At 42.8% G+C, this 6342-nt stretch overlaps 1 pseudogene; it reads left to right on the plus strand.

Moving 5' to 3' along the window:
* The first annotated feature begins 326 nt into the window (after positions 1-326).
* On the plus strand, positions 327-3958 carry LOC147448150 (uncharacterized; annotated as a pseudogene).
* Positions 3959-6342: the final 2384 nt, after the last annotated feature.

A 6342-nucleotide genomic window follows, 5' to 3' on the forward strand; every position in this document is an offset into this window, starting at 1 on the left:
CCATGTAAACAATTTTAAAATTGCTTGTTTGACATCGCATATTGTCGAGGAGGGACATGTAATGACTTATTTTAGCACCACACTAAAAGGGGAAGCTTCGAATTGGTTTTCCAAGCAGCAAGCAGATTCTATTCCTAGTTTTGCCAGATTTGAGCAAAAATTCGTAGCCGCTTTTCGCAAACCTCCAAACTTTTTTTCATTTTTTGAGTAGTTACGCTCCTTTAAGAAAAATTATCCGCATGAAAGCATCGAGCAAGCCCCCACCAGGTTCAAGAATTTTCTCGACCATTATACTCCCACTTTTAGCATTGAATCCGCTTACCATCATGGAATCATTTCTTAGAGGGTTGCATCCTAGTATTCAAATTTTAGTGAGGGCTCAGGCTCCACAAGATTTAAATACTGCTATCACGTCTGTTGTTAATGTGGAGAGTTCCTATAGGTGCGTTTATGAACCACAACTAGTTGCGACACCATATCCATCGTATTACCCATTGCTAGCACCACACTCTTTACCCATGTCCACTCCGAGTTTATCTTTACCAGCCCCATCTTATGTACCCCAATTACAATCGACACCACCTCTACAATTACCACCTGTTACCCCACTCCAACTTCAAGTTACACCATCGCCTCTTTCACTCCCAGCACCCACACCTATTATAGACACTTCCCTCTTCATCCACCTCACATCTCCCGGCACCAGTTTCTCACGCTCCCCAATCTTTTGTGACTTATCCTCAATCTACTTCTACCACTACACCTTTCATGCATCACAAGGGTGGGGATGGTTATGAGAGCACTCCATCTAGTATTGGGGACTTGAAAGACATGATGACTAACTACATGAACCAGCTTTCATGAAAAACATGTGACTCTAGATGTGAACTTTTTGAAGCGCCAACAAAATTTGTTGTCCGCTCGCCGCCCTGAGCCTAATCCCACTAAGATTGTGTGTCGTGCTTGTGGCATACCCGTCTATCTTTCCAAAGACTGTCCCACAGTCATCTGCACTTATCAGAGATGTTTGGGAGGGGCATACTGAAGAAAATTGCTATATTAAGATGCACCGCATGATGAATAACAATTTTACAATACCACCGCCAGGCCCCATGAACCATCGTAGCAAGAATGAGAGACCCCCAGGCCCTATTTGGACACTTTTACAAAGAGGGTCTCCTAGTTTTCCAACCATGGCTTCTTCTAGTTTGGCACCACAACAACCAATAATCCATCAGTTAATATGATTGATTCTGTTGCATTTCCTGTGCATGCCATTACACGAAAGGGAAAAGAGAGAATTGTTGAGGAGGAGAGAGACCCTACACCCGATGTTGCTACCCACCCACCCACCCGTGTAGCTGTTCCTGTTCTCGACCCTTTGCCCCAACCTCATCATGTTTGTATTCACCATACCCCAAGTAAGTTATTCCCTCCTATACCTTCTTTCGACCTTGTTGCTGCTCTTAATCGAGTGGAGTTTACCATGTCCCTACCACAATACCTTCTCACTTCTCCTTCTAGCCGTGCTCTTTTGAGAAGGTATTGCAAAGATTTGGGTTCTTCAAAGAGGGTGAGTCCTATTCTTCCTGTTGTTCAGAAGGTGGATTCCCTTCTTGCTGAGCGAGAGTGTCCCCGAGTGGAGTGCATGATCCACCAACTTGTGGTCCCACATATTGTAGTTGATGGCGGATCGGGCGTCAATGTTTTGAGTTACACAACCTTTTCCAAGCTTGGCTAATCTTTTAATGGGGTTCCTGTTACTGGGTTACGCATGGACAATCACCATTCTATGAGTGCTGAGGGTTTCATCCAGGGTTTGCCCATTACTGTGGTAGGCCGAGCTGTGGAGATTGATTGTCATGTTTTGCAGCTTAGTTCGGGACCTGGGTAGTACCAGCTTATTTTGGGGAGACCTTGGATATGGAGGACCGATTGTGTTATTCATATCCCTGGAGGACAATTGTTCTTGGGTAGGGGATCTTCACGGGTAGTTCTGCCAGCTTACCCTTCTTCTATTATGAGTCCTGGGGTTACTTCAGAAATTGAGAGTGATGTTGATGATGACCATAGTTCTACTTCTTCTTGCACACCTAGTTCTTATTGTATTTACCCTGATGCTATTGAGATTACCCTTGATGAAAATGTGGAGACTCCACCTTTGGCTAGAGAGGAAGACACTATAAGGGTTCCTATAAAAGGGGAGGACAAAGTTGTGCTTTTGGGTGCTTCTTTAGAGTCACCATTAATGGAGGAGTTTATTTGTTTATGTCAAGAGTACCAGGACATCTTTGCATGGGATTACACGGAGTTGAAAGGTTTCCCACCCGAGTTAGTTGTGCATCGCATCCCACTTAAGCCTGGTGTTGTTTCTGTACGTCATCGTCAACGTCGGTTACCGGAGCATTATAGAGAGGGGGTTTGTTTATATGGAGATCAAAAAACTTTTAGAGGTTGGATTAATCTTTCCCGTGGATAACACTGAGTGGGTTTCCCTTATTGTTGTTGTCCCTAAGAAAAACAAACAGCTTCGTATATGTGTTGATTATAAACAACTTAATAAGGCTACCATCAAAGACTACTACCCTTTGCCTTTTATTGATCAGATTTTAGATGCTTTAGCTCGGAGGGAGATTTATGGATTTATGGATGGGTTCTCAGGATACAACCAGATGGCTATAGATGATGAAGATAAGCTTAAAACCACTTTTACCACCATCTTTGGAACATTTGCATATCATGTCATGCCATTTGGGTTATGCAATGCTGGGGCATCTTAACAAAAGTATAAGCATGAGAGTTTTCGTGTGATGACCTTATAGACTTTCTCAAAATATTTATGGACGACATAGGCATGGGGATCACTCGAGCGAATTTTCTTAAAGCCCTCCACTATGTGTTTCAAAAGTGTCGAGAGAAGTCCATTGCATTGAATGCTCACAAGTGTGTGTTTGGAGTTTCCTATGGCATTTTATTGGGACACCTTATTAGTGCACATGGGATAGCTATGGACCCTACAAAGGTTCACGCCCTCCTTGCATTTCCTGCACCTACCACTGTTCATCAGGTTAGGGGTTTTCTTGGGGCTGCTAAGCATTATAGCCGCTTTATTAAAGATATGGCTCATCTTATTTTACCACTTAATACCCTTTTGAGGGTTGAGAAAAAGTTGATTTGGGGGACACCTCAAGAGACTTCTTTTTCTTCCCTTAAAAGTGCATTTACTAAGGCCCTTATTCTTAAGCCACCAAATGCTTCCAAACCTTTTCATTTATTTTCCGCTTGCTCACATTCAGTTTTATCTAGTTGCATTGCCCAACTTTATGATTAAAAAATGCATCCCATTGCATATTATAGTCGCAAGCTTAAAGACGCAGAGACACGCTACACTTGGGTAGAACGAGCTTGTTTAGCTATTGGTGAGAGTGCTAGGAAGTTTTGCACATATTTATCCATGAAACACTCCATTATATATGTGACAAAGGACTCATTACGACTTATGATGAATAAGTTGGAGCCCCCTGAATGTATCATGTGATGGCTTGTTGAGTTGCAGACCTTTGATTATGTACTTAAATCCAAACCTCCTGCATTGCACAAGCTTGTGGAGTGCTTGGCTGATGTGTCTCTGTGTGTTGACGAGCCTCTCATGCCTGAACCTAATTTGTTTCGCATTGAGCATTCTCGGGAGTCGTATGACCAAATTTCTCATTATCTGTCTACCCTAGAATTTTCCCCAGACATGAGTAAGGCTACTAAGAAAAGATTAGTTACCCATGCACAAAAATTTTCCATTATTGATGGGTCTTTATATCAAAAGGGGTTTGAGGGCATTTATCACCGTTGTGTTGCACAGGAAGAGATCCCTCATATTCTAAAAGAATGTCATGATAGTGCATGTGGGGGGCATTTCACAGGGAAGTTGACTGCATTGAAGATTTTAAGAGCTAGGTACTAGTGGCCTAGTGTGTTTAAGGACTCCTTTGAGTGGTGTAAGAGGTGTGATGTTTTGCAGAGAGCCACCCTCCTTGAGAATCATTTGCGCCCTAGCAATCCTATTATGGCCACATTACCATTTGAGAAGTGGGGCATTGACTATGTTGGGCCTATCACTCCTACATCTAAGCATGGGATATCCTACATCATTGTTGCAACTGATTACTTGACAAAGTGGTCTGAGGTTAGAGCGGTGAGGAGTGATGACGCACGCACTACTGCTTCATTCTTGACTGAGCATGTTATTTGTCATTTTGGGGCTCCAGTAGAACTTGTATCCGATAGGGGGACACACTTTTTAAATGATGTTCTTGAGGATCTCACTTCTTATTTTAACATTAGACATGATAAAACCACCCCGTACAAGCCTTCTACCAATGGGCAAGTTGAGAGCACTAATAAGACCCTAGTCACTATTTTGAGGAAAAGAGTGGATATGAACAAACAGGATTGGGATGAGAAACTAGCAGCGGATGTGTGGGCATATAACACTACTTTCAAGGAGGCCACATGTTTCACTCCTTTCTCTTTGGTCTATGGTCAAGAGTGTGTGCTACTAATTGAGCACGAGCTTGCCACTTTGCGGTTTATGCATGCACATTCCTTGCCTTTAGGAGAGAGTTTGAAAGAGAGGTTGGGGACATTAGAGCACCTAGATGAGTGGAGGTTGAGGGCCTATTTACACCAAGAGGTAGCAAAGAAGCATCAAACAAAACAAAAAGCAAAGAAGTCTAAAACCTACAACTTTGAGGATGGGCAATTAGTTCTCTTATATGATGCACACCATGAGTTATTCCTTGGGAAGTTGAGCCATGTGTGGTCCGGTCCTTATCGTATTGTGAAGGTCTTTCCTAGGAACAAAGCCCAACTTGCAAAAATGGATGGGACATGGTTTTCCACCAAAACCAATTTTGATAAAATAAAACCTTATTGGATGTGATCTTGTTCCTTGTTGCAGATGATGGTGATGAGTCTTCTCTTTGGTCTCTCTACTTTGATGGAGCTTGCCGCGGTGAAGAGAAGGTTGGAAGTTGTGGTATCGTCATATACCCACCCGAGGGGGATGCTATTTTCTTGGGGGTTCTTTTGGGCAATCATTTGAGTAATAATATTGCAGAGTAACAAGCACTTTTAATTGGATTGAGAGCACTACTTCTTTTGGGAGCAGCAGATGTTCATATTTATGGAGATTCACAGCTTGTGGTACACCAATTTGTGGCCATGCCCGCACCCTTCACCCTTTGATGCACTACTATAGCCTTTTAGCCCGTGACCTCTTCACCCATTTTACTCTTCCACCCTTACCTTTTTGCCTCGTCAAGAGAACTGTGTGTTGATTCCCTCACGTTGATGGCCCTATCTGGATCTTTCACCCAAAATTTTGATCCTTCCTTGGTGACAGCCTCGTCCATCCATGATGATCCTTGGGATATGTTTCAAAATTTTAAATGCTTGGGATTAGAGGGTTTAAATAGTCATCTTAGGAGTTTGCAAAGCACCCACCCTACCACATTTGATTCCCTCATCTTATCCATGACTCGTAGACTTATGCACCTTTCTGATATCACTTTTCTCACTATTGACCCGTGCCATTTGCTTATGATTCTGTAGCCCAATGGATAAGGCACCAGTCTAACCAAAAATTTTGGGTTCACACTAGCAGGCTAGTTCCCCGCAAGACGCCACTGTTGCATTTTTTTTCGAGAGCAAGTGCTATCTTTATATCCCCGCATCATTGCACCATGGCATACATACACATTTTTGTCGCACCACTGTGTTGCATTTGTTTGCATCAGCATTATCACTGTCAATATTGTGATTGTTTGAGATGCCGTGCTTAATCCTGGTCGAGGAAGGTTGTTCGTTTTTGCAGTGCTCGAGAAACTCAAAGTTTACAGCAGGATCCCAAATGATGGTCGCGACAAGGATCAACCAGAAATATCAAAATGATGCTTGTAGTGTACATTTTGATTCTAAGTGCTCATTCCATTTACAAAGTTATAAGGTTGGATTTTTTAGAGCAGGCATAATAACAAAATAAAGTAAAATGAAGGGATGCCTTTAGGGGCTTGTGTCTACTCGTGAGAGAGAAGAGGGAGATGGGGTTCCATTTGTGCCTTGCTGGCTGCTAGGGAAGCAAGCTATGAGCATTTGTGAGAGTTTTCTTGAGAGCATACATTGTGTACTCTGTGTGTGTGTATTTTCCTGTTGCAAATCAAGCCAAAGGGGGAGTCGAGGGCTCGACCCTGTTGAAATCAAAGAAAGAGAAATAGAGAGTTTGTCTCTCTGCAGTGATTTGAAGAGAGGGAGAGAGAGAGAGAGAGTCTCTCTGAGTGAAATCGAAGA

This window comes from Adiantum capillus-veneris, chromosome 11 (genome assembly GCF_014529385.1).
Source record: "Adiantum capillus-veneris isolate H3 chromosome 11, ASM1452938v2, whole genome shotgun sequence".
NCBI lineage: Eukaryota > Viridiplantae > Streptophyta > Polypodiopsida > Polypodiales > Pteridaceae > Adiantum > Adiantum capillus-veneris.